Here is a 25,343-nt window from a genome sequence, read left to right as displayed (position 1 = left end):
AGTTCAATCTGTTTGTGAGATTTTGTTTTGGGAAAAAAGTACGAACTGGTACACTGAAGAATATGTTGTGTCTAAAAGATGAACACAGGTGCGAACTGTGTACTGAGATTCTGTTTTCTTCTCTGTTTTTCTTCTGTTATGTAACATTGTGAGAACCAATCTGTTTTTCTTATTCATGGGAGGAGAAAAAGGCGTTCTTCTACAGACTGGGGTGTATAAAGAGCTCTCTCTCTCGCAAGGGAGGGGGCACGCACTCTTGGATTGACACACTCTTTACGTGATATTCAACTTGTGTGACCGGAGATCTCTGTAATAAATCATCCTTCGAAGGAGCCTTTCTCGCAAAGAAGTTTAATCTCCAATTTTTGGAACACGCAAAAGATGACAAATTATATCATCATTTAACAGTCATTAAAAAGGCTGCAGAAGATTTCATTCTTCAAACCAAATACACATGTTCAATAATAGTATGGAGAAGAAAATAACTTATCAGGTCCTACCCTTGATTATTAGTACAAACAACAGGGCCAATTAATCACGATACTCAAACCAGCACCGCCCACTGCTCCATCATCATCATCTTCATTTCTTTTTAAAGCTTATACCTTATTAACATATATATTAATTATTAAATAAGTAAAAAAAACAATTCAGTTCAAGAACTAGCCTATCAGAGACTATAAACAGAAGGCATGACTCCCAGCAACCTTGCTTTCCATTGTACATTTCCCAAATTACAACATAAAAGCAGTGACATTTAAATTTTTTGTAACACTAACATGAAAAAGTCATGCTAGCATTGTAACAGCTAGGGATGAGTACTATCTGTATCTGTTCGACCATCTAAATTATCTGTATTCGGAACAGGCGTGGCATAAACTTGAAATGGGCATGGTTAACCAGAGGTAGGCGTGGCTTAACAAAAATGGGTGGGGCTTACATAAATACATTACTGTATTTTTTTTGTATGAAATTGAAAGAAAAAAAAGATTTAGTTTGGAAATTATATGGATTGATCAAAAGTTGCTATATTTTGTTTATTTGAAAATCATTGACAAAACAGCCTAATAAAGATTCAAATCAATGCTTTTGATCATAAAAGAACTATTTTTCAAAAGTTTTTAGAAACTCAGAAAATGTACGTGTATGAATAAATATTTACAGAACAGTCTGAGAATTTAGATGCACTTTTATAATCACAATAGTAAGGGAACTATTTAGAACATGTTTTTTTTTTAATGACAAAGAACAGGAATATTTTTAAGTGTATGATTAAATATTTACAGAAGAATCTGAAAATGAATATTTACAGTAATTGATCACAATAGTAAAGAAACTATTTACAATTGAAGTTGTTTATAAACTCGGAAAATACTGCTCGATACAGCACATACAGTAAGAAATAATGAACTATTATGTGAATGAACAAGAATTGTCATAGCAACACAGATTTATTTTTCTATCGTTCTAATGTTTTCAATGTTTTATTTAATTTTTACTACCTCACCAAAAACATCACCAAAGTGGTGTTTCCATCCATTCGCTCCTCTATGAAAAATTCAAGGTCATTCTGCTCTCCAAGCATTAGCCCGTCCCAATTTGAGAAAACGAGCTGTTGGAACTTTTTGACGTTATTAGTTGCGGCCCCACCCCCGCACCATCTCTGCGGACTAAATGCACGCCCACTTTCTCTGAGACCTCAATGGAATAGTGGCAAAAGTAGCCTTTATCAGTAAACATTCTGTCCAAATGAATTCAAAGCAATCAAATCATCCTTCACATTTGCAATGCCAAAGTGCAAACAGCAATTGGCCGTCTTAAAATCCCAGAAAGGGTTCTGGCTGACACTTGTGTAAACTACAAGTACAACTTTTTGCACTAGGGAACCTTACTGAATGAATGGTGTAGTGGTTAGCACACTCGCCCTGCAAGTATCAGTTCTACTGTTCGCTACCAACTTAGTATTGCCTTTCTTTCTTCCCTCTTCTCCCCTCCTCCTCCCACTACGATTTCTTGCGGCAAAGGAGCCATTCTGTTTCAAATGTTTATTGAAGAAGTGAACATACTGGGAACGGAAATTAATAAGCTTCGGCTTCATCCCGTCAGACCTTTTTCTTTTCGGGTCCGAAAGGAAAAATGAACAAATAAAAACAAAACAAAACTGGGCGTTTTACTTCCGCATTAGAAAAATAGCAAGCAAAATACCTAATATTTAATTAAAAATTGACATCGCTATGGTGTCAAAGGTAAGATTTAATCATTATATGCCTATAGTTAAATGTGGAAGGGCTTAAAATTCCGTGATGTAATCCCTTTGACTTTAAGAGATAATTACTGTTGCGTGCCAGAAGGTGACGCCTCGCGGACATATTCCTCTCTCTCACTCTGCGCCGCACAGAGAAGGGAGGGGCCGGCTTTCCTTCAGCACGGATATTAAGGAAGTCTATCCGTGTTATATTCGTGCAGCATTCTGCTAATTTTTCTTTGATTATTTACATTGAAAAGTTCACCTCATTATTTCAGTGCCTCATGGAAAAGAGTTAATGTTGAACGACACTGTAATTTCCCATTCTGAGCGGGACCTTGAACGCCTCAGTGACGTGTTTTTTGTGTGTGTATGTGCATTCGTTTGAGCTATATAAATGGGCAGCCAATCAGAGGACTGTTGGTGTGGAACCTAAAAACAAAAAGAGGGAAAGAAAAAGTACGAGGGACGAGATTCTGAAGTACGAGAGTTACATAAAAGGATGAGAGATAAAGAGTTAAAAGTGTTACTGGTTCAATTAAGGTAATTGCCGTGCTTTTAAACGCTTATTTTACTTATTGAAATGACGTGAGAAAATCCGTCATGTGAAATTAATGTCCTCTAATTGTGCTGCGTCATTAGCTCAAACGAAGACCTGCTTCGCTCAACGTGGGAACAAGCCCCTTAATAAATCTCTGTTAGCATGTCTCAGAGGTAAGCTGACTGGAAGTTTGTGTTTCATTAATTAAATAACACACCTGTTTCAGTATTTATAGACAAAGTGAGACCATATATCTAAGCAAATTAAAATGCCTCGTGTGCTAAAGCCAATTAAATAAGTTCAATGTGATGTCTGGGGGAGGACCAGAGCATAAAGAGAACCCCGCAACAGGGACTGAAATGTGTGCAACAAAATTTCATTTAACTCATTCAAACCCAAAAACGTATTTGCATGGTTTTTAATGTGTTTTTTTTTTAAATGCAAGAGCATACCGAAGGCTTTGATGCAGCTCCTGATATGAAGAGGTGGCTTAAAGCAATGGTACCTATTACAAAAACGGCAAGCTGTTGGCAGCAGAGTATAAGACAGGTATGAAAATTCCTCACCTTTTGGTGAAATTTGCCGCTTTTAATCAAAAACAGGTCGCACATATCCGATGAGAAAATATTTGGGGGGGTGGCTGGATTACTAGAGAGTTAGTGCATCAGTGAACTCCAGGTGGGATGGGTACCAAAGACGGCACCGATTCACGTTAAATCTAACGGTGCCATGTCCACACCGGGATGTGTTGGTAATTTTCTATGGCGCACTTAAATGCAGCAGTATGCACAGCCAGCATACTGACGTCACCCACAATTTCATTCATACGCTAATATGCATTACCGGATTTGGGATTTGGGTTAATAAGCAAGCAAGATTGGATTGCCGGCAAGCCAAACGGTTCCTAGCATGCTTTGCTTGAGGGTAGTGTTATGTTTTGGTTTTCTGCTGTTTCCGATTTCTCCCTTGCAGTTGCTGGGGAAACAGCTGGAAGGCGGATCCTGCCGACACACCTGCTGCCCTTTATGTCATCAGGCCGAAATAAAAGCCTGGCAGCAACAGAGAGGAGTGTTGGGTTATTGCTCTGCGACCGCTACTCACGATACCTGACGGTTCGATACTGCTATTTTTCTAGCGGCAATCTTTCTTGGTGTTGTGGACACCACTAGTAATTAGACTAGTAACGTTTTTCTTTAATCAACTTTGTGTGCTACACTCCTCTCTGTTTTATCTGCCCTCCGGCGTGATTTTGTGTTTTCTTGTTTTTACCCACGACGTACCTCCTTTTTGTCGTCGTCGCCTTTGGTTAAGCAACCTTTTGTCCACATGTATTGCGCTTTTTGTTGTTTCATTAAAATTGAGTGACTTTCACCCTGGCTGGGTCTGCCCTTTTCTTTTGGGGTCCAACAAACACAACCCAATCGTGACAGGTAGTGTCCCACACCTGCGTGGACTTCTTGGTGCTGAGGCCGAGCGGCAACTGGGATGTCACCGCCATCGACTCGCCATAGGCGACGCCTGCCTCTCCTCGGCGCAGATCACACGCGGACAAAGCAGATGTCCGTCTTCACCCACCCATTTGAATCATGTTACAAGGTAAGTGGCTTTACCATCGTTACAATATATTACTTATACCATATTTATATTTTCATGGGTAACGATGAAACTGCAAAATCTTGTGGCCAACCTGGGTCCAGGGTTAAAGTCCCTGTTCAGCCGTTGATATTAAGACCAAATACCACCTCCAAAAAAATACATTTATATGGAAAATTCAAATGTCAGATAACCGTCACTTAAGTCCATTGATGAAGCTACTTCGGCTGTTCTTGGTCGCCCACTGCCACTCTGTGTTGTGCTTTTATTTTGTAGGAGGACACACAGAAGGCTTATCTTAGAGCCTGGATAGCTCAGTCGGTAGAACATCAGACTTTTAATCTGAGGGTCCAGGGTTCAAGTCCCTGTTCAGGTGTTGATATTTAGACCAAAAAAACAATACATTTTTATGGAAAATACAAAAGTCATATAACAGTCACTTAAATCCATTGAGGAAGCTACTTCAGCTGTTCTTAGTCTCCCTCTGCCACTCGGTGTTGTGCTTTTAGTTTGTAGTAGGACACACAGAAAGCTTCTCTCAGAGCCTGGTAAACTCAGTCGGTAGAGCATCAGACTTTTAATCTGAGGGTTCATATGGATTCAAAAAACACTGAGGTTTTTATGGAAAATACAAAATTCAAATAACAGTCACTAACGACCATTGATAAAGCTACTTAGGCTGTTCTTAAAGTCTCGCAGGACCATCAAATCTCATCGCTCGGTGTTGTGCTTTTATTTTCTAGTAGGACACACAGAAGAGTCATTTCACAACCTGTATAGCTCAGTCGGTAGAGCATCAGGCTTTTAATCTGAGGGTCCAGGGTTCAAGTCCCTGTTAAGGCATTGATATTAAGACCTAATACCCCCACCACCAAAACAATTAATTTTTATTTAAAATACACAAGTCATATAATAGTCACTTAAGTCCATTCATGAAGCTAGTTCGGCTGTTCTTAGTCTCTCCCTGCCACTCGGTGTTGTGCTTTTAGTTTGTAGTAGGACACACAGAAGGCTTATCTTAGACCCTGGATAGCTCAGTCGGTAGAGCACCAGACTTTTAATTTGAGGTTCCAGGGTTCAAGTCCCTGTTCAGGCGTTGATATTTAGACCAAAAAACAATACATTTTTATGGAAAATACAAAAGTCATATAACAGTCACTTAGGGTTCAAGTCCTTGTTCAGGTGTTGATATTGAGACCAAATACCCCCCAAAACACAATAATTTTTAATGGAAAATACCAAAGTCATATAACAGTCACTTAAGTCCATTGATAAAGCTACTTCGGCTGTTCTTAGTCTCCCTCTGCCACTCGGTGTTGTGCTTTTAGTTTGTAGTATGACACACAGAAAGCTTCTCTCAGAGCCTGGTAAACTCGGTAGAGCATCAGACTTTTAATCTGAGGGTACGGGGTTCAAGCCCCTCTTCAGGCGTTGATATTAAGACCAAATACACCCCAAAACACAATAAATTTTTATGGAAAATTCAAAAGTCATAAAACAGTCACTCAAACTCATTGAGGAAGCTACTTCGGCTGTTCTTAGTCCCCCTCTGCCACTCGGTGTTGTGCTTTAAATTTGTAGTAGGACACACAGAAAGATTAACTCAGAACCTGGATAGCTCAGTTGGTAGAGCATCAGACTTTTAATCTGAGGGTCTAGGGTTTAAGTCCCTGTTCAGGTGTTGATATTGAACCAAAAAACACTGTGTTTTTTATGGAAAATACCAAAGTCAAATAACAGTCACTAAAGACCATTGATAAAGCTACTTAGGCTGTTCTTAAAGTCTCGCAGGACCATCACATCTCATCGCTCGGTGTTGTGCTTTTATTTTCTAGTAGGACACACAGAAGAGTCATTTCAGAGCCTGGATAGCTCAGTTGGTAGAGCATCAGACTTTTAATCTGAGGGTCCAGAATTCAAGTCTCTCTTCAGGTGTTGATATTAAAACCAAATACCCCCCAAAAAACAATAAATTTGTATGGAAAGTACAAAAGTCATATAACAGTCACTTAAGTCCATTGAGGAAGCTACTTCGGCTGTTCTTAGTCTCCCTCTGCCACTCGGTGTTGTGCTTTAAGTTTGTAGTAGGACACACAGAAATCTTACCTCAGAACCTGGATAGCTCAGTCGGTAGAGCATCAAACTTTTAATCTGAGGGTCCACGTTTCAAGTCCCTTTTCAGGCGTTGATATTGTTAAAAATGATATAATTTGTCATCTTTTGCGTGTTCCAAATTTTGGAGATGATTCCTTGTGAAACCTTCGAAGGATGATTTATTACAGAGATCTCCGGTCACACAGTTGAATATCACCCTTGAGAGACAGCTCTTTATTACAATCCAAGTTTGAAACAAAAACGCCTCTTCTCCTCCCCTTTGAATAAGACAACAGATTGGTTCTCACAATATGTTATGTTGATCTGCACCTGTTCATTTTTTAGACATAACAGATTTTCAGTGTGCATTTTCTCAAAATAGAATATGTTCTCAGTAAACAGATTGAACTTGACAGTAGTAGTATAGTGGAACAGTGTGTGTGTGTGTGCTCTCTCAGGCAAGACACTGGAAATGGAATTGAGACCAAAACAAGATAACAGATAGGCCAAGGTCGAGTTATATTGAGTTTAACATTATTTCACCTGCTCTACACATCTATAACGAAATTCAACGTGGTTAAAATATGAAATAAAGAATTAAAAATGTTAATAATGTTACAATATTAAGACCAAATACCACCCCAAAAAAAATACATTTTTATGGAAAACGCAAATGTCAGATAACAGTCACTTAAGTCCATTGATGAAGCTCCTTCGGCTGTTCTTGGTCACCTGCTGCCACTCGGTGTTGTGCTTTTATTTTGTAGTAGGACACACAGAAAGCTTAACTCAGAGCTTGGATAGCTCAGTCGGTAGAGCATCAGACTTTTAATTTGAGGGTCCAGGGTTCAAGTCCCTGTTCAGGCGTTTGTATTTAGACCAAAAAACAATACATTTTTATGGAAAATACAAAAGTCATATAACAGTCACTTAAGTCCATTGAGGAAGCTACTTCGGCTGTTCTTAGTCTCCCTCTGCCACTCGGTGTTGTGCTTTTAGTTTGTAGTAGGACACACAGAAAGCTTAACTCAGAGCCTGAATATCTCAGTCGGTAGAGCATCAGACTTTTAATCTGAGGGTCCAGGGTTCAAGTCCCTGTTCAGGCGTTCATATGGAGCCAAAAAACACTGTGTTTTTTATGGAAAATACAAAAGTCAAATAACAGTCACTAAAGACCAATGATAAAGCAATTTAGGCTGTTCTTAAAGTCTCGAAGGACCATCATGTCATCGCTCGGTGTTGTGCTTTTATTTTCTAGTAGGACACACAGAAGAGACATTGCAGACCCTGGATAGCTCAGTCGGTAGAGCATCAGACTTTTAATCTGAGGGTCCAGGGTTCAAGTCCCTGTTCAGGTGTTGATATTGAGCCCAACCCCCCCCCAAAAACACAATAATTTTTTATGGAAAATACAAAAGTCATATAACAGTCACTTAAGTTCATTGAGGAAGCTACTTCGGCTGTTCTTAGTCTCTGTCTGCCACTCGGTGTTGTGCTTTTAGTTTGTAGTAGGACACACAGAAAGATTAACTCAGAGCCTGGATTGCTCAATCGGTAGCGCATCAGACTTTTAATCTGAGGGTCCAGGGTTCAAGTCCCTCTTCAGGCGTTGATATTTAGACCAAAAAACAATACATTTTTATGGAAAATACTAAAGTCATATAACAGTCACTTAAGTCCATTGAGGAAGCTACTTCGGCTGTTCTTAGTCTCCCTCTGCCACTCGGTGTTGTGCTTTTAGTTTGTAGTAGGACACAGAAATCTTAACTCAGAGCCTGAATATCTCAGTCGGTAAAGCATCAGACTTTTAATCTGAGGGTCTAGGGTTCAAGTCCCTGTTCAGGCGTTCATATGGAGCCAAAAAACACTGAGGTTTTTATGGAAAATACAAAAGTCAAATAACAGTCACGAAAGACCATTGATAAAGCTACTTAGGCTCTTCTTAAAGTCTCGCAGGACCATCGCATCTCATCGCTCGGTGTTGTGCTTTTATTTTCTAGTAGGACACACAGAAGAGTCATTTCAGACCCTGGATAGCTCAGTTGGTAGAGCATCAGGCTTTTAATCTGAGGGTCCAGGGTTCAAGTCCCTTTTCAGGCGTTGATATTAAGACCAAATACCACCCCAAAAAAAATACATTTTTATGGAAAATACAAATGCAAGATAACAGTCACTTAAGTCCATTGATGAAGCTCCTTCGGCTGTTCTTGGTCACCTGCTGCCACTCGGTGTTGTGCTTTTATTTTGTAGTAGGACACACAGAAAGCTTAACTCAGAGCCTGGATAGCTCAGTCGGTAGAGCATCAGACTTTTAATCTGATGGTCCAGGGTTCAAGTCCCTGTTCAGGTGTTCTTATGGAGCCGAAAAACACTGTGTTTTTTATGGAAAATACAAAAGTCAAATAACAGTCACTAAAGACCATTGATAAAGCTACTTAGGCTGTTCTTAAAGTCTTGCAGGACCATCACATCTCATCGCTCGGTGTTGTGCTTTTATTTTCTAGTAGGACACTGAAAGAGAAATAAAAATATTTGTCCTCTTTGCGTGTTCCAAAATTTGAAGACAGATTTAATGTAAGAAAAAACTTAACCTAAAACCTAATCTAAGATCTCTGGACATTTAACAGCCTCCAATTCATCACTTAAACAGGTGGGATTCAGAGCGTCGAATGTAGTTCTTCCGCGTGTAGAATCGCTTCTTATAGTTAAAAGACCTCCTCTCTTTTATTTGTAGACAAAACATATCTCTGGGTACTTTTCCATGAGCGATGGCGAAAACAGAGTCAGGAGTGCGTGTTCGAAACAGATTCTGTTCTCAAGGACCAAATGTGTTTTCGCACAAAGCGCTGAGAAGGAACTTTTTTAGACTAAATAGTATGTCCCAGTTTAAGGTCAGATTATACCGAAATCAACACCATCTGCTCTGCACAGGACACAAAACATCTCAACAAGGTTAATATAAAGAATTAAAATGTTAATAATGTGTAACAATGGTTAATATATGAAATGAAGAATTAAAAATGTTATAATATCTATCAGTCCCCCCTTTGGGCTTAAATAAAGCCCAATAACTAAATATTTAAACATTTTTACACAAAGATTCCAGCAGGATTTGCATCATTGCAATGGCAGGTGCAACAGTAGAATGAAAGGAAAAACATTCTTTTTAGCAGGAGAGGAGGTCAGTCATATGTCAAAACAATGTGATTCATTAAAAGATTTTTTTTTCTCAGTAAAATAAGCATATCATATATGAAGACAATGTCTTGTCATTATGTTAAAAAATTGTGGTGGGGGATCCCAGAAATAGCAAATTGGCATGACAGTCAGTATGAGAAAGAGTCATTATGTACGTGCAATTGGAGACGCGATTGAAGACTTGTTGTCGTTTGGGCTAGGGAAGTTTTTGTTGACGTTTGTCAGTTCCGTTTTCGTTCTTGCGTTTGTTTTTTTCAAACCGAGTCCTTCAGCTCTGCGATTGGCTGGCAACCTCTTCAGGTTGCACCCCGCCTACTGCCCGAAGCCAGTTGGGATAGGCTCCAGCACCCTCATAATCCTTGTGAGGACAAGCGGTCAACGGAATGGATGGATGGATCCTTCAGCCCACATCAACTCCCAGTGATGCAAGGATTGATCACTGGGATTTGTTTTCCCAAGGTGTGACTCATTCTTTGTGGAACGCCCCGGAAAAGGGACACATTCCTCCTATCTCCATTGGATAATCCTTAGATCGTCTGGTGGAAACTGGAAGCGGTTTAATGGCCTCTCAGCTGGCACGTCTGATGGCTCGCTCCTGAAGGTGGGGGTTTAGCAGAAGGCTGACCCCCGGCCGGTCTAATAGGCAAGATGTGGAACCAGGTGCCCCGTGGACTGGACCAGGTTGACCTTTCCATCACCTCATCTGGGCGCAGGACATTTTCATTAGTCACTAATAAACATTTATTCACATCCCTTCTTTTTGAAAGAGCATTTTGGTAGTGTTATTAGTTAGGAGTTAGTAAATGTTAGTAAAGTTCTGTAGGCCTGTCCTGTAGGAAAAAATTCTGTTTGTTGTGACATTCAATTAGGATCCAGCCTTTGGCTGACTTTTAATGACCTGAGCACATTCATAAATGCAAAAAATTAAAATCTTAGCCAGTTCAAATCTGACGAGGCCAATTTTGTTTACAGAATGTAATGATTATTGGAATGTTTTATCATAATATTTACTGTTATAGATATGGCATGAATGTGCTTCCAGCCATTAAATAAATGCAACTTTCGTCAACAAATAAAATCAAAAAATAACATCTAACCCCAGGGCCCCAGGGAAAAATAGAAATGGAACATATTCACCTTGTTTTCGCCGTCTCTGCCAAAACTTACTCCTTCTCCACGGTCAAGGAAATCCCCAATTGTCCTCCTGTAAAATTCATTCTCACGGACTATCAATAATTATCACATTAAGACTAACTTTTAATTTTATATTTATTTAATTCAACATGGACTGTTTGTGTCCTTCGCGACGATATACCCAGACCGACCAATAATTCCCCCATCTGAAAAAATTGACTTAGAGAATTTTTCAGACTCTAATAATATACAAGTTCTGCAGTAAATAAATTTTGCTTGCTTTTTGTTTAAAAAGAGGGGAAAATTTTACATTTAACCAGCAAATTCAACAATGCGCCCGAAGCAACTATTCAAATTTCAAAAGACAATTTGGAAAATATTAAAAGACTAAATTCAATAAGCGTAAAATATAATAATTAAGATTGAAATAAATTTTATCTTATCTTTATTCACATTAGCTGTTTTCAATTTCTGAAACCACACAAAATTTAACCTGTATTATCTTTTGTACTATAAAAATATTGTATCTTAAGCCAATGAATTTTACAAAGAATCTCAGTTTTCAGCCAATCCATCAATTATTATTAACTCTTTTACTGCCAAAGACGTTAAATGACGTTCTGCAAAAACCTACGGAGGAGCGCCAAAGACGTTAAAAGACGTCCTCCCATTTTTTTTATTTTTTTTTTTGAAACGGGTGCTGGGAAGGCTTGCGGAGCTCTCCTGAAAGTTTTAAGCAGGTTTTTTTTAGCCTAATGACTATTTTTGGCCCCTAGAGGGCAGCAATGACTCTCTTTTGACAAGATCGGGTGGGCGTCAGTAGAGGCGGAGCTAGAGCGTTGAGCAGGAGATCAGAATGGAAAACAAAGGAAAAATGGCGGCCGGTCGCGAGGAGCTAACGCCAGAGCCGTTTTTTTCAAAGACCAAAAGCATCGCTAAAAAAGCACATTGTTGATGACAATCATCATCATCGATGATGAAGATGATGGTGACTCCGTGGTTGGAAAGCATTGACGCGGCAGTAGAAGACGTTAGATGGAGCTAGATGGAGGAGGGAACGGGCAATGGCGAGCGTTTGCAAGCAGCTCTACACTTACAAGACGAAAGGCATCGACCAACGCTAAAATAGTACGTTGATATCGATGATGATGAAGGTGAATCCGAGCTTGACGGCGAAATTGGAACCGCTGACGCGGCGGCTATGACGGTGTCGTAACGCGGAGCGCAACCGAGCACGCACAGGCGGACGTTCGATCGGACGACGGAGAGTGCCCCGAGTCCAATGCATATTCATCGGAGGAAGTGTGTACAGTCTGCTACTTGCTTTTTATTCCCCGGAAAAAAAGGCCGTCAAGAAAGTGTAACGTTTGCACACAAAACGGACCAATGTGAAAGTGAAAGTAAACTGTTGTGCGAGTCCTGGCGTCTCCTTGCACGCAGGAGAGCGTTACAAAAGGAAAAACTGTATTTGAAACATCCACATAATTGTAAGTAGTACCACAGTTGCACACATTTGTAAATAGTTTGCGAAATTGTTTTGTCAAATTGTTACACTGTTGAATGGAAATAATCGTATTTTGCAATCAAAAAACACTTTTTCATTGTTGGTGAAAGCGTTTTACAGAAGTAAAGCACTATTTAGGTGTTTGTGGCATCATTCATGGACAAAAAGAAGTATACAATTCACTAGAGTGCATGAAATAACATCGTTTCACAAAAAGCTCTTTTTCTCCGTTTTTTGTTTCAAAAGAGAGAATTTCGGTGAAAGTAACCATTTTCTATTGTTGATTACTGAAGAACGGAATAAGGTAGAAACAAACTTTTTTTTCTGATGAAAGCTGAGAGTCCAATCTTTCATTTGGTAGTATGTGTGTTTCCATAGTCCAAACACAACATTTTCTGTGGACCTTGAAAGATCACTCAAAATGCTTAAATCGGCTGGCACTGGCGACAACCCGTTTTTGAAAACGTCTGGCAGTCAAAGAGTTAATACATAAAGTTGCCCTTAATTTTAATATTTTACCATTAAGCTTGCTAGTCCCCCTTGTTGATGTTTGTCCAAAAAGCTGACTGTTTTAAAATAGACAGAGATAAACAAATCAGATCAAATCAAAATAAACATCAAAAGTTTTAAAATATAATAAATCTGTGTGTATAGAGTGTTGTCAATCAGTTCGTTATATTTACATAATGTTTTACTGTAAATGTTATCACCTTATATCTGTCAAAAATATAGAGTGCAGTGTAAACAGTCAGTATCACATCATATGGTCTGGTATCACTAACTCAAGGGAACATTGTTGGTGGGGGCGGAGTCACCAGCGTAGTGGAACAATTTTTTCACAGGACAGTTCGGGATACAGAAATGCTTTAAGGAAGCTTGTGCAGAGCATTGTGTGCATTGGGTAGTGGAGCAGTCTTCTTTTATCACATTTGTATATGACGGCACAGTCATTGTGGCATCAGGTGGCGCCAGGAACCTCCGCTATCCATCAGTTAGTGGCATGGCCGAGCAGGTGGAGTCAGATATGGCCGCATCCCGTCGCTCTGCTGGTGGTAGCAGCTGCATTTTCTTTGTTGGTGGGTGTTTTGTTTTGATGAGATCTGTGTCCAGTTGACCTTGTTTTGAAATAATGACCCCGACCAATGACCCTCACTCGACTGAAAACATTAAAATCTGCCCCAACAGTATTTAGGTTATAACATGTCAGTAAATATTAAAAAAACAAAATCTTCCTTTTTTTCAAAAAAAATTCAAAAATTTTAAGAAATAAAAAAAATAATAAAAAATAAAAATAATTAAAACAATGAAAGTTTACAATTTTAAATAATTGCTAATTATATGCCAATATTTGTTATGATTTACAATATTTAATTTAATATGTTTTGCATATCTTCATAAATCATATTTAGGATGACTCTAACAATTTACAAATATAATACCGAGTCTATTAATAAGTGTGTAGTTTTCAATTAATATCTTTCAATGGAGGCCGCAGCCCGTAAAGTCAGCCTTTGGTCGAACATCAAGGAAGAAATTATTTTAATTACCTAGCACCTCAAATTATGTCAAAATGTGATTCTTCCAGATGGCTTCCCCCATGGAATCCAGTCTTCCAGGACTCGCAAGGCCTGCTCCAAACTCTGAAATGGGACTTCAAATGTCGAATTCAAAGGTTAAATATATACAGGAGAGATTAAAATTATTTTCCTACTTATAAGCATGGGCAAAAACCCCTTTTTAAATTATAATTAACACATTACTTCATCCCCAGGACGGGAGATAAGGAACTTGTCATCTCCTCCTCATAATGGCTGCCATCGCTTCTGAAAAGATATTTCACGGTTAAATAATGTTCTCGCGTACGAGAAAAATCATAAGGGAAAAACAATCAACTTATAACAAAATATTCCACATTAGTTGCTATTCAAATTATTCGTTTTTAATTAATTATTATTATTATTAAAATAAGAAAAATATGGCTGAAATATGTCATCTAATAACAATCCAGAAAGTTAAATATATATTTTCTTATTAAACTGCAAAAGCAGATTAACAATCGCACAATTAACATCTTTCTTTTATAAAAAATATTATAGTACCTTTTCACATTAGTTGATTTGCTCTTGGCATTTTTAATTTGAAAAAGGGTGACACCTGGCGGTCAAAATGAGTCATAGCAACTACAATCTCCAACTGAGTCGCGTCATTAATTTATAAAAGGGTGACACCTGGCGGTCAGCCAGAGTCATAGCAACTACAATCAGTCTTAAAGATTTTTGTTCAATAAGCGTATGAAATGCATCAAAATTTTACAATATCTTAAAACTATACCTCTCTATGTTATTTGTGTATTAATATTCGTTCGTTTTATATCAAACATAATTTTAAATATGACGTATTTGCACTCGTGAAGCCAGATTAAGTATTCAACATTAGTGCTTAAGAAATTTATATAAGGGGCTTATAAAATCAGTTACGGCAACAATTTATGTAATGTCGTTCAATTATTTAACGCAGACGCTTGCGGTTTTAGCGTTAGAAATTTTATTAGTAATTTTACCGTCTAATTAATTTATCCCGTTTAGCGTTTATTAACCATTTTCATTTATTTTATTACGTAAATTTGTATTATACAGCTGTTTTATTTGCAAAGCAACATTTCAGCATTAATCATTATTTAATACACTTTTCTTAAAGTTACGTCCGGGATTTTCCTCTATATTTAAATACACATAACTCTAATACTTTTTCTAATCCGCGGTCGGCGTTTATGGAAATACAAAGTTAAACTGCCGCCTTTGAAACCATCGAACAGATTACATATTTTATTAGAATAAACCAACCATTTTCACAATATAATCAAGTCCCGTCGTTCAATATTAATTACATTTTATATCATTATTCGACGGTCGATTATATAACCTAGAAGCTTTAGTCACGTCTAGCGGAAAATCATTTAATCCTTCAGAATAAAAGCGCACCGTAGCCCCAACATTATTACTTTATTAAAGTTATATAAATGGTTATAACTTCGCAAAAATACCTAAAGCTAGTATTCTAGCATTATTCATCATCTTATTCAAAAATACATGATTATGTCTCGCTTTTGTTCCACTCGAAGAAACCACAGATACAACCCGTACTTCACGTCGAACGCCCGGCGGCGCAAGCCTCAACGTCCTCCATCAATAAAATTAATTTACCGTAGCTTATAACGGCGCCATAAGATTTATTCCACCGCAATCGTACATCCATTTTATTAGTTTTTCAATCCCCGGATATGTTTACTGGGCAAAACTCCGATCGCAAATGCGCATGCGCTCGCAACTCCATGTCGCCTCATGACGCGGCATTCGGCTCAAACCATTTTTGTAGCGCTCAAATAGAGTTCATACTTTCTATTAATTATTGCTGCCCGTATTTTATAGCTTACTATATTATATTATATTATATTGTCGTTAAGTCGTATTAATATTTATAAATGCAGTGACGTCTCACTTATAACAAAATTAGTCAACAAAATATCTCATCGCGGTCCCTTTAAAAATAGTGACGTCAGATTTTGTACAGACATACTGACATGATATGTCGCTTTTTACGACATACCAAAACATATAAAAATCCGGAAAATCTGTTCTTTCCTCAGCTGAACAGTCTTGTCTAAGAATTTTAATAACCGAATATTCAAAGACCTAGCGTTTGATCTCAAAGCGGCGTATCAAATCTGCTTATGTCAAACTGACTTCCACAAGTTGAGCAAATATATCTTGTCTAAGAATATAAATAACCAATTATTCGAAGACCTAGCGATTAATCTTAAAGCGGCATATTAAATCCGTTTTATGTCAATCTGACTTCCATAAATTGAGCTTATCTCGATTACATAACAGCAGTCGTACTTCCTGCTGTGTCTATCGCTGACTTTCTTTTATTCAAGGATCATTTCCAATTACCCAAGAATCTACCGTTTGTAAAAACAAAATGCTTTTCAAACTGACTTCCTCTCAACTTAAACACATATATAGACTTTAAATCAATTATCTACGTACCTATCGTTTGTAAAAACAAAATTGTAAAAACAAAATGCTTCTCAAACTGACTTCCTCTCAAGTTAAACAACTTAAACACATATACATAGACTTTAAATCAATTATCTACGTATCTATCGTTTGTAAAAACCAAATTGTAAGAACAAAATGCTTCTCAAACTGACTTCCGAGCGATCGCGTACAATCCAACGTGACAGCATTTTATAAATAATGCTACGTCACCACATGTGTGTATACTTCAAATACCGTGGTAAAATCCGAAATCTGGGACTTCGCGTCCAACCAAACGACTTCAAAATTTATCACTATTTTTATTACATAAATTCCATCTTCAATATAATTTTGCAAGACGAATTTACTAGCCGCAGCGTTCTCAAACAGACAGAACTCCTAAAACATGGATAAAGTGTCCACTTACCGTGATTAATGTGGCCGGGAGCTCTATTAGTCTGTGAACACCCCGCTGCAAAACGTCGCTCTACGTCGGGGTGCACCATTTGAAAGAGGAATAAAAATATTTGTCCTCTTTGCGTGTTCCAAAATTTGAAGACAGATTTAATGTAAGAAAAAACACCTTTGCAAAAATGATTTTTTAATCTAACAGAGATCTCTGGACATTTAACAGCCTCTAATTCATCACTTAAACAGGTGGGATTCAGAGCGTCGAATGTAGTTCTTCCGCGTGTAGAATCGCTTCTTATAGTTAAAAGACCTCCTCTCTTTTATTTGTAGACAAAACATATCTCTGGGTACTTTTCCATGAGCGATGGCGAAAACAGAGTCAGGAGTGCGTGTTCGAAACTGATTCTGTTCTCAAGGACCAAATGTGTTTTCGCACAAAGCGCTGAGAAGGAACTTTTTTAGACTAAATAGTATGTCCCAGTTTAAGGTCAGATTATACCGAAATCAACACCATCTGCTCTGCACAGGACACAAAACATCTCGACAAGGTTAATATAAAGAATTAAAATGTTAATAATGTGTAACAATGGTTAATATATGAAATGAAGAATTAAAAATGTTATAATATCTATCAACACACAGAAGAGTCATTTCAGTGCCTGGATAGCTCAGTCGGTAGAGCATCAGGCTTTTAATCTGAGGGTCCAGGGTTCAAGTCCCTGTTTAGGCGTTGATATTAAGACCAAATACCACCCCCAAAAAAATACATTTTTATGGAAAATATAAATGCCAGATAACAATCACTTAAGTCCATTGATGAAGCTACTTCGGCTGTTCTTGGTCACCCACTGCCACTCGGTGTTGTGCTTATATTGTGTTGTAGGACACACAGAAGAGACAATTCAGAGCCTGGATAGCTCAGTCGGTAGAACATCAGACTTTTAATCTGAGGGTCCAGGATTCAAGTCCCTCTTCAGGCATTGATATTAAGACCAAATACCCCCCAAAAAACAATAAATTTGTATGGAAAATACAAATGTCAGGTAACAGTCACTTAAGTCCATTGATGAAGCTCCTTCGGGTGTTCTTGGTCACCTGCTGCCACTCGGTGTTGTGCTTTTATTTTGTAGTAGGACACACAGAAATCTTAACTCAGAGCCTGGATAGCTCAGTCGGTAGAGCATCAGACTTTTAATCTGAGAGTCCAGGGTTCAAGTCCCTGTTCAGGCGTTCATATGGAGCCAAAAAACACAGTGCTTTTTATGGAAAATACCAAAGTCAAATAACAGTCACTAAAGACCATTGATAAAGCTACTTAGGCTGTTCTTAAAGTCTCGCTGGACCATCGCATCTCATCGCTCGGTGTTGTGCTTTTATTTTCTAGTAGGACACACAGAAGAGTCGTTTCAGAGCCTGGATAGCTCAGTCGGTAGAGCATCAGGCTTTTAATCTGAGGGTCCAGTGTTCAAGTCCCTTTTCAGGCATTGATATTAAAACCAAATACCACCCCCAAAAAAATACATTTTTATGGAAAATACAAATGTCAGATAACAGTCACTTAAATCCATTGATGAAGCTCCTTCGGCTGTTCTTGGTCACCAGCTGCCACTCGGTGTTGTGCTTTTATTTTGTAGTAGGACACACAGAAATCTTAACTCAGAGACTGGATAGCTCAGTTGGTAGAGCATCAGACTTTTAATGTGAGGGTCCAGGGTTCAAGTCCCTGTTCAGGCGTTGATATTGAGACACCCCCCCCCCCCCCCCCCCCCGCAAAAAAAACTTCTTTTTTTTTTTTATGGAAAATATAAAAGTCATATAACAGTCACTTAAGTCCATTGAGGAAGCTACTTCGGCTGTTCTTAGTCTCCGTCTGGCACTCGGTGTTGTGCTTTTAGTTTGTAGTAGGACACACAGAAAGCTTAACTCAGAGCCTGAATAGCTCAGTCGGTAGAGCATCAGACTTTTAATCTGAGGGTCCAGGGTTCAAGTCCCTGTTCAGGCGTTCATATGGAGCCAATAAACACTGAGTTTTTTATGGAAAATACAAAAGTCAAATAACAGTCACTAAAGACCATTGATAAAGCTACTTAGGCTGTTCTTAAAGTCTCGCAGGACCATCACATCTCATCGCTCGGTGTTGTGCTTTTATTTTCTAGTAGGACACGCAGAAGAGTCATTTCAGAACCTGGATAGGTCAATCGGTAGAGCATCAGGCTTTTAATCTGAGGGTCCAGGGTTCAAGTCCCTGTTCAGGCGTTGATATTAAGACCAAATACCACCCCCAAAAAAATATTTTTTTATGGAAAATACAAATGTCAGATAACAGTCACTTAGGTCCATTGATGAAGCTCCTTCGGCTGTTCTTGTTCACCCGCTGCCACTCGGTGTTGTGCTTTTATTTTGTAGTAGGACACACAGAAAGCTTATCTCAGAGCCTGGATAGCTCACTCGGTAGAGCATCAGACTTTTAATCTGAGGGTCCAGGGTTCAAGTCCCTGTTCAGGTGTTCACATGGAGCCAAAAAACACTGTGGTATTTATGGAAAATAACAGTCACTAAAGACCATTGATAAAGCTACTAAGGCTCTTCTTAAAGTCTCGCAGGACCATCGCATCTCATCGCTCGGTGTTGTGCTTTTATTTTCTAGTAGGACACACAGAAGGGTCATTTCAGAGCCTGGATAGCTCAGTCGGTTAGAGCATCAGGCTTTTAATCTGAGGGTCCAGGGTTCAAATCACTTTTCAGGCGTTGATATTAAAACCAAATACCACCCCAAAAAAAATACATTTTTATGGAAAATACAAATGTCAGATAACAGTCACTTAAGTCCATTGATGAAGCTCCTTCGGCTGTTCTTGGTCACCCCTGCCACTCGGTTTTGTGCTTTTATTTTGTAGTAGGACACACAGAAGAGACAATTCAGAGCCTGGATCGCTCAGTCGGTAGAGCATCAGACTTTTAATCTGAGGGTCCAGGGTTCAAGTCCCACTTCAGGCGTTGATATTAAGACCAAATACGCCCCAGAAAACAATAAATTTGTATGGAAAACATAACAGTCAATTAAACCCATTTAGGAAGCTACTTTGGCCGTTCTTAGTCTCTGTCTGCCACTCGGTGTTGTGCTTTTATTTTGTAGTAGGACACACAGAAAGCTTATCTCAGAGCCTGGATAGCTCACTCGGTAGAGCATCAGACTTTTAATCCGAGGGTCCAGGGTTCAAGTCCCTCTTTAGGTGTTGATATTAAGACCAAATACCCCCCAAAAAATACATTTGTATGGAAATTACAAAAGTCATATAACAGTCACTGAAACCCATTGAGGAAGCTACTTCGGCCGTTCTTAGTCTCCGTCTGCCACTCGGTGTTGTGCTTGCTTTTATTTTCTAGTAGGACACACAGAAGAGACAATTTAAACCCTGGATAGCTCAGTCGGTACAGCATCAGACTTTTAATCTGAGGTTCCATGGTTCAAGTCCCTGTTCAGGTGTTCATATGGAGCCAAAAAACACTGAGGTTTTTATGGAAAATACAAAAGTCAAATAACAGTCACTAAAGACCATTGATAAAGCTACTTAGGCTGTTCTTAAAGTCTCGAAGGACCATCACATCTCATCGCTCGGTGTTGTGCTTTTATTTTCTAGTAAGACACACAGAAGAGTCATTTCAGAGCCTGGATAGCTCAGTTGGTAGAGCATTGGACTTTTAATCTGAGGGTCCAGGGTTCAAGTCCCTGTTCAGGTGTTCATATGGAGCCAAAAAACACTGAGATTTTTATGGAAAATACAAAAGTCAAATAACAGTCACTAAAGACCATTGATAAAGCTACTTAGGCTGTTCTTAAAGTCTCGAAGGACCATCACATCTCATCGCTCGGTGTTGTGCTTTTATTTTCTAGTAAGACACACAGAAGAGACAATTTAAACCCTGGATAGCTCAGTCGGTACAGCATCAGACTTTTAATCTGAGGTTCCATGGTTCAAGTCCCTATTCAGGCGTTGATATTGAGCCAAAAAACACTGTGTTTTTTATGGAAAACACCAAAGTCAAATAACAGTCACTAAAGACCATTGATAAAGCTACTTAGGCTGTTCTTAAAGACTCGCAGGACCAAGTCAAGTCCAGGTTCAAGTCCCTGTTCAGGCGTTGATATTGAGCCCCCCCCCAAAAAAAAAAAATAGTACAAATGTCAAATAATAGTCACTTAAGTCCATTGAAGAAGCTACTTCGGCTGTTCTTCGTCTCTCTCTGCCACTCGGTGTTGTGCTTTTAGTTTGTAGTAGGACAAACTGAAAGCTTAACTCAGAGCCTGAATAGCTCAGTCAGTAGAGCATCAGACTTTTAATCTGTGGGTCCCTGTTCAGGCGTTCATATGGAGCCAAAAAACACTGAGGTTTTTATGGAAAATACAAAAGTCAAATAACAGTCACTAAAGACCATTGATAAAGCTACTTAGGCTGTTCTTAAAGTCTCGCAGGACCATCACATCTCATCGCTCGGTGTTGTGCTTTTATTTTCTAGTAGGACACACAGAAGAGTCATTTCAGAACCTGGATAACTCAGTCGGTAGAGCATCAGAATTTTAATCTGAGGGTACAGGGTTCAATTCCCTGTTCAGGTGTTGATATTTAGACCAAAAAACAATACATTTTTATGGAAAATACAAAAGTCAAATAACAGTCACTAAAGACCATTGATAAAGCTACTTAGGCTGTTCTTAAAGTCTCGCAGGACCATCACATCTCATCGCTCGGTGTTGTGCTTTTATTTTCTAGTAGGACACGCAGAAGAGTCATTTCAGAACCTGGATAGGTCAATCGGTAGAGCATCAGGCTTTTAATCTGAGGGTCCAGGGTTCAAGTCCCTGTTCAGGCGTTGATATTAAGACCAAATACCACCCCCAAAAAAATATTTTTTTATGGAAAATACAAATGTCAGATAACAGTCACTTAGGTCCATTGATGAAGCTCCTTCGGCTGTTCTTGTTCACCCGCTGCCACTCGGTGTTGTGCTTTTATTTTGTAGTAGGACACACAGAAAGCTTATCTCAGAGCCTGGATAGCTCACTCGGTAGAGCATCAGACTTTTAATCTGAGGGTCCAGGGTTCAAGTCCCTGTTCAGGTGTTCACATGGAGCCAAAAAACACTGTGGTATTTATGGAAAATAACAGTCACTAAAGACCATTGATAAAGCTACTAAGGCTCTTCTTAAAGTCTCGCAGGACCATCGCATCTCATCGCTCGGTGTTGTGCTTTTATTTTCTAGTAGGACACACAGAAGGGTCATTTCAGAGCCTGGATAGCTCAGTCGGTTAGAGCATCAGGCTTTTAATCTGAGGGTCCAGGGTTCAAATCACTTTTCAGGCGTTGATATTAAAACCAAATACCACCCCAAAAAAAATACATTTTTATGGAAAATACAAATGTCAGATAACAGTCACTTAAGTCCATTGATGAAGCTCCTTCGGCTGTTCTTGGTCACCCCTGCCACTCGGTTTTGTGCTTTTATTTTGTAGTAGGACACACAGAAGAGACAATTCAGAGCCTGGATCGCTCAGTCGGTAGAGCATCAGACTTTTAATCTGAGGGTCCAGGGTTCAAGTCCCACTTCAGGCGTTGATATTAAGACCAAATACGCCCCAGAAAACAATAAATTTGTATGGAAAACATAACAGTCAATTAAACCCATTGAGGAAGCTACTTTGGCCGTTCTTAGTCTCTGTCTGCCACTCGGTGTTGTGCTTTTATTTTGTAGTAGGACACACAGAAAGCTTATCTCAGAGCCTGGATAGCTCACTCGGTAGAGCATCAGACTTTTAATCCGAGGGTCCAGGGTTCAAGTCCCTCTTTAGGTGTTGATATTAAGACCAAATACCCCCCAAAAAATACATTTGTATGGAAATTACAAAAGTCATATAACAGTCACTGAAACCCATTGAGGAAGCTACTTCGGCCGTTCTTAGTCTCCGTCTGCCACTCGGTGTTGTGCTTGCTTTTATTTTCTAGTAGGACACACAGAAGAGACAATTTAAACCCTGGATAGCTCAGTCGGTACAGCATCAGACTTTTAATCTGAGGTTCCATGGTTCAAGTCCCTGTTCAGGTGTTCATATGGAGCCAAAAAACACTGAGGTTTTTATGGAAAATACAAAAGTCAAATAACAGTCACTAAAGACCATTGATAAAGCTACTTAGGCTGTTCTTAAAGTCTCGAAGGACCATCACATCTCATCGCTCGGTGTTGTGCTTTTATTTTCTAGTAAGACACACAGAAGAGTCATTTCAGAGCCTGGATAGCTCAGTTGGTAGAGCATCGGACTTTTAATCTGAGGGTCCAGGGTTCAAGTCCCTGTTCAGGTGTTCATATGGAGCCAAAAAACACTGAGATTTTTATGGAAAATACAAAAGTCAAATAACAGTCACTAAAGACCATTGATAAAGCTACTTAGGCTGTTCTTAAAGTCTCGAAGGACCATCACATCTCATCGCTCGGTGTTGTGCTTTTATTTTCTAGTAAGACACACAGAAGAGACAATTTAAACCCTGGATAGCTCAGTCGGTACAGCATCAGACTTTTAATCTGAGGTTCCATGGTTCAAGTCCCTATTCAGGCGTTGATATTGAGCCAAAAAACACTGTGTTTTTTATGGAAAACACCAAAGTCAAATAACAGTCACTAAAGACCATTGATAAAGCTACTTAGGCTGTTCTTAAAGACTCGCAGGACCAAGTCAAGTCCAGGTTCAAGTCCCTGTTCAGGCGTTGATATTGAGCCCCCCCCCCAAAAAAAAAAATAGTACAAATGTCAAATAATAGTCACTTAAGTCCATTGAAGAAGCTACTTCGGCTGTTCTTCGTCTCTCTCTGCCACTCGGTGTTGTGCTTTTAGTTTGTAGTAGGACAAACTGAAAGCTTAACTCAGAGCCTGAATAGCTCAGTCAGTAGAGCATCAGACTTTTAATCTGTGGGTCCCTGTTCAGGCGTTCATATGGAGCCAAAAAACACTGAGGTTTTTATGGAAAATACAAAAGTCAAATAACAGTCACTAAAGACCATTGATAAAGCTACTTAGGCTGTTCTTAAAGTCTCGCAGGACCATCACATCTCATCGCTCGGTGTTGTGCTTTTATTTTCTAGTAGGACACACAGAAGAGTCATTTCAGAACCTGGATAACTCAGTCGGTAGAGCATCAGAATTTTAATCTGAGGGTACAGGGTTCAATTCCCTGTTCAGGTGTTGATATTTAGACCAAAAAACAATACATTTTTATGGAAAATACAAAAGTCAAATAACAGTCACTAAAGACCATTGATAAAGCTACTTAGGCTGTTCTTAAAGTCTCGCAGGACCATCACATCTCATCGCTCGGTGTTGTGCTTTTATTTTCTAGTAGGACACGCAGAAGAGTCATTTCAGAACCTGGATAGGTCAATCGGTAGAGCATCAGGCTTTTAATCTGAGGGTCCAGGGTTCAAGTCCCTGTTCAGGCGTTGATATTAAGACCAAATACCACCCCCAAAAAAATATTTTTTTATGGAAAATACAAATGTCAGATAACAGTCACTTAGGTCCATTGATGAAGCTCCTTCGGCTGTTCTTGTTCACCCGCTGCCACTCGGTGTTGTGCTTTTATTTTGTAGTAGGACACACAGAAAGCTTATCTCAGAGCCTGGATAGCTCACTCGGTAGAGCATCAGACTTTTAATCTGAGGGTCCAGGGTTCAAGTCCCTGTTCAGGTGTTCACATGGAGCCAAAAAACACTGTGGTATTTATGGAAAATAACAGTCACTAAAGACCATTGATAAAGCTACTAAGGCTCTTCTTAAAGTCTCGCAGGACCATCGCATCTCATCGCTCGGTGTTGTGCTTTTATTTTCTAGTAGGACACACAGAAGGGTCATTTCAGAGCCTGGATAGCTCAGTCGGTTAGAGCATCAGGCTTTTAATCTGAGGGTCCAGGGTTCAAATCACTTTTCAGGCGTTGATATTAAAACCAAATACCACCCCAAAAAAAATACATTTTTATGGAAAATACAAATGTCAGATAACAGTCACTTAAGTCCATTGATGAAGCTCCTTCGGCTGTTCTTGGTCACCCCTGCCACTCGGTTTTGTGCTTTTATTTTGTAGTAGGACACACAGAAGAGACAATTCAGAGCCTGGATCGCTCAGTCGGTAGAGCATCAGACTTTTAATCTGAGGGTCCAGGGTTCAAGTCCCACTTCAGGCGTTGATATTAAGACCAAATACGCCCCAGAAAACAATAAATTTGTATGGAAAACATAACAGTCAATTAAACCCATTGAGGAAGCTACTTTGGCCGTTCTTAGTCTCTGTCTGCCACTCGGTGTTGTGCTTTTATTTTGTAGTAGGACACACAGAAAGCTTATCTCAGAGCCTGGATAGCTCACTCGGTAGAGCATCAGACTTTTAATCCGAGGGTCCAGGGTTCAAGTCCCTCTTTAGGTGTTGATATTAAGACCAAATACCCCCCAAAAAATACATTTGTATGGAAATTACAAAAGTCATATAACAGTCACTGAAACCCATTGAGGAAGCTACTTCGGCCGTTCTTAGTCTCCGT

General features: G+C 39.2%; 37 non-coding genes across 37 annotated transcripts; all 37 read left to right on the top strand.

The window, feature by feature from the left end:
• The first annotated feature begins 4,682 nt into the window (after positions 1-4,682).
• Positions 4,683-4,755, top strand: trnak-uuu (transfer RNA lysine (anticodon UUU)). The gene has a single exon. It is a non-coding gene; the product is annotated as a tRNA-Lys (tRNA).
• Positions 4,756-5,149: 394 nt separating this feature from the next.
• Positions 5,150-5,222, top strand: trnak-uuu (transfer RNA lysine (anticodon UUU)). Its single transcript has one exon. It is a non-coding gene; the product is annotated as a tRNA-Lys (tRNA).
• A 180-nt stretch (positions 5,223-5,402) lies between these two features.
• trnak-uuu (transfer RNA lysine (anticodon UUU)) lies at positions 5,403-5,475 on the top strand. The gene has a single exon. It is a non-coding gene; the product is annotated as a tRNA-Lys (tRNA).
• Positions 5,476-5,987: 512 nt separating this feature from the next.
• On the top strand, positions 5,988-6,060 carry trnak-uuu (transfer RNA lysine (anticodon UUU)). Its single transcript has one exon. It is a non-coding gene; the product is annotated as a tRNA-Lys (tRNA).
• Positions 6,061-6,241: 181 nt separating this feature from the next.
• trnak-uuu (transfer RNA lysine (anticodon UUU)) lies at positions 6,242-6,314 on the top strand. Its single transcript has one exon. It is a non-coding gene; the product is annotated as a tRNA-Lys (tRNA).
• A 953-nt stretch (positions 6,315-7,267) lies between these two features.
• trnak-uuu (transfer RNA lysine (anticodon UUU)) lies at positions 7,268-7,340 on the top strand. The gene has a single exon. It is a non-coding gene; the product is annotated as a tRNA-Lys (tRNA).
• Positions 7,341-7,506: 166 nt separating this feature from the next.
• trnak-uuu (transfer RNA lysine (anticodon UUU)) lies at positions 7,507-7,579 on the top strand. Its single transcript has one exon. It is a non-coding gene; the product is annotated as a tRNA-Lys (tRNA).
• A 179-nt stretch (positions 7,580-7,758) lies between these two features.
• Positions 7,759-7,831, top strand: trnak-uuu (transfer RNA lysine (anticodon UUU)). The gene has a single exon. It is a non-coding gene; the product is annotated as a tRNA-Lys (tRNA).
• A 178-nt stretch (positions 7,832-8,009) lies between these two features.
• On the top strand, positions 8,010-8,082 carry trnak-uuu (transfer RNA lysine (anticodon UUU)). Its single transcript has one exon. It is a non-coding gene; the product is annotated as a tRNA-Lys (tRNA).
• A 164-nt stretch (positions 8,083-8,246) lies between these two features.
• Positions 8,247-8,319, top strand: trnak-uuu (transfer RNA lysine (anticodon UUU)). Its single transcript has one exon. It is a non-coding gene; the product is annotated as a tRNA-Lys (tRNA).
• Positions 8,320-8,500: 181 nt separating this feature from the next.
• On the top strand, positions 8,501-8,573 carry trnak-uuu (transfer RNA lysine (anticodon UUU)). Its single transcript has one exon. It is a non-coding gene; the product is annotated as a tRNA-Lys (tRNA).
• Positions 8,574-8,750: 177 nt separating this feature from the next.
• trnak-uuu (transfer RNA lysine (anticodon UUU)) lies at positions 8,751-8,823 on the top strand. The gene has a single exon. It is a non-coding gene; the product is annotated as a tRNA-Lys (tRNA).
• Positions 8,824-17,417: 8,594 nt separating this feature from the next.
• Positions 17,418-17,490, top strand: trnak-uuu (transfer RNA lysine (anticodon UUU)). Its single transcript has one exon. It is a non-coding gene; the product is annotated as a tRNA-Lys (tRNA).
• Positions 17,491-17,667: 177 nt separating this feature from the next.
• On the top strand, positions 17,668-17,740 carry trnak-uuu (transfer RNA lysine (anticodon UUU)). The gene has a single exon. It is a non-coding gene; the product is annotated as a tRNA-Lys (tRNA).
• A 177-nt stretch (positions 17,741-17,917) lies between these two features.
• Positions 17,918-17,990, top strand: trnak-uuu (transfer RNA lysine (anticodon UUU)). Its single transcript has one exon. It is a non-coding gene; the product is annotated as a tRNA-Lys (tRNA).
• A 181-nt stretch (positions 17,991-18,171) lies between these two features.
• trnak-uuu (transfer RNA lysine (anticodon UUU)) lies at positions 18,172-18,244 on the top strand. Its single transcript has one exon. It is a non-coding gene; the product is annotated as a tRNA-Lys (tRNA).
• Positions 18,245-18,421: 177 nt separating this feature from the next.
• On the top strand, positions 18,422-18,494 carry trnak-uuu (transfer RNA lysine (anticodon UUU)). Its single transcript has one exon. It is a non-coding gene; the product is annotated as a tRNA-Lys (tRNA).
• Positions 18,495-18,689: 195 nt separating this feature from the next.
• trnak-uuu (transfer RNA lysine (anticodon UUU)) lies at positions 18,690-18,762 on the top strand. The gene has a single exon. It is a non-coding gene; the product is annotated as a tRNA-Lys (tRNA).
• A 181-nt stretch (positions 18,763-18,943) lies between these two features.
• On the top strand, positions 18,944-19,016 carry trnak-uuu (transfer RNA lysine (anticodon UUU)). The gene has a single exon. It is a non-coding gene; the product is annotated as a tRNA-Lys (tRNA).
• A 177-nt stretch (positions 19,017-19,193) lies between these two features.
• On the top strand, positions 19,194-19,266 carry trnak-uuu (transfer RNA lysine (anticodon UUU)). Its single transcript has one exon. It is a non-coding gene; the product is annotated as a tRNA-Lys (tRNA).
• A 168-nt stretch (positions 19,267-19,434) lies between these two features.
• Positions 19,435-19,508, top strand: trnak-uuu (transfer RNA lysine (anticodon UUU)). Its single transcript has one exon. It is a non-coding gene; the product is annotated as a tRNA-Lys (tRNA).
• A 176-nt stretch (positions 19,509-19,684) lies between these two features.
• trnak-uuu (transfer RNA lysine (anticodon UUU)) lies at positions 19,685-19,757 on the top strand. The gene has a single exon. It is a non-coding gene; the product is annotated as a tRNA-Lys (tRNA).
• A 166-nt stretch (positions 19,758-19,923) lies between these two features.
• Positions 19,924-19,996, top strand: trnak-uuu (transfer RNA lysine (anticodon UUU)). Its single transcript has one exon. It is a non-coding gene; the product is annotated as a tRNA-Lys (tRNA).
• Positions 19,997-20,428: 432 nt separating this feature from the next.
• Positions 20,429-20,501, top strand: trnak-uuu (transfer RNA lysine (anticodon UUU)). The gene has a single exon. It is a non-coding gene; the product is annotated as a tRNA-Lys (tRNA).
• An 804-nt stretch (positions 20,502-21,305) lies between these two features.
• On the top strand, positions 21,306-21,378 carry trnak-uuu (transfer RNA lysine (anticodon UUU)). Its single transcript has one exon. It is a non-coding gene; the product is annotated as a tRNA-Lys (tRNA).
• Positions 21,379-21,559: 181 nt separating this feature from the next.
• trnak-uuu (transfer RNA lysine (anticodon UUU)) lies at positions 21,560-21,632 on the top strand. Its single transcript has one exon. It is a non-coding gene; the product is annotated as a tRNA-Lys (tRNA).
• A 177-nt stretch (positions 21,633-21,809) lies between these two features.
• trnak-uuu (transfer RNA lysine (anticodon UUU)) lies at positions 21,810-21,882 on the top strand. The gene has a single exon. It is a non-coding gene; the product is annotated as a tRNA-Lys (tRNA).
• Positions 21,883-22,050: 168 nt separating this feature from the next.
• trnak-uuu (transfer RNA lysine (anticodon UUU)) lies at positions 22,051-22,124 on the top strand. Its single transcript has one exon. It is a non-coding gene; the product is annotated as a tRNA-Lys (tRNA).
• A 176-nt stretch (positions 22,125-22,300) lies between these two features.
• On the top strand, positions 22,301-22,373 carry trnak-uuu (transfer RNA lysine (anticodon UUU)). Its single transcript has one exon. It is a non-coding gene; the product is annotated as a tRNA-Lys (tRNA).
• A 166-nt stretch (positions 22,374-22,539) lies between these two features.
• trnak-uuu (transfer RNA lysine (anticodon UUU)) lies at positions 22,540-22,612 on the top strand. Its single transcript has one exon. It is a non-coding gene; the product is annotated as a tRNA-Lys (tRNA).
• Positions 22,613-23,044: 432 nt separating this feature from the next.
• On the top strand, positions 23,045-23,117 carry trnak-uuu (transfer RNA lysine (anticodon UUU)). Its single transcript has one exon. It is a non-coding gene; the product is annotated as a tRNA-Lys (tRNA).
• Positions 23,118-23,921: 804 nt separating this feature from the next.
• Positions 23,922-23,994, top strand: trnak-uuu (transfer RNA lysine (anticodon UUU)). The gene has a single exon. It is a non-coding gene; the product is annotated as a tRNA-Lys (tRNA).
• Positions 23,995-24,175: 181 nt separating this feature from the next.
• On the top strand, positions 24,176-24,248 carry trnak-uuu (transfer RNA lysine (anticodon UUU)). Its single transcript has one exon. It is a non-coding gene; the product is annotated as a tRNA-Lys (tRNA).
• A 177-nt stretch (positions 24,249-24,425) lies between these two features.
• trnak-uuu (transfer RNA lysine (anticodon UUU)) lies at positions 24,426-24,498 on the top strand. The gene has a single exon. It is a non-coding gene; the product is annotated as a tRNA-Lys (tRNA).
• Positions 24,499-24,666: 168 nt separating this feature from the next.
• trnak-uuu (transfer RNA lysine (anticodon UUU)) lies at positions 24,667-24,740 on the top strand. The gene has a single exon. It is a non-coding gene; the product is annotated as a tRNA-Lys (tRNA).
• Positions 24,741-24,916: 176 nt separating this feature from the next.
• Positions 24,917-24,989, top strand: trnak-uuu (transfer RNA lysine (anticodon UUU)). Its single transcript has one exon. It is a non-coding gene; the product is annotated as a tRNA-Lys (tRNA).
• A 166-nt stretch (positions 24,990-25,155) lies between these two features.
• Positions 25,156-25,228, top strand: trnak-uuu (transfer RNA lysine (anticodon UUU)). Its single transcript has one exon. It is a non-coding gene; the product is annotated as a tRNA-Lys (tRNA).
• The last annotated feature ends 115 nt before the right edge of the window (positions 25,229-25,343 follow it).

This window comes from Vanacampus margaritifer, chromosome 10, assembly GCF_051991255.1.
Source record: "Vanacampus margaritifer isolate UIUO_Vmar chromosome 10, RoL_Vmar_1.0, whole genome shotgun sequence".
NCBI lineage: Eukaryota > Metazoa > Chordata > Actinopteri > Syngnathiformes > Syngnathidae > Vanacampus > Vanacampus margaritifer.
This window is presented reverse-complemented; position numbering and strand designations above follow the sequence as displayed.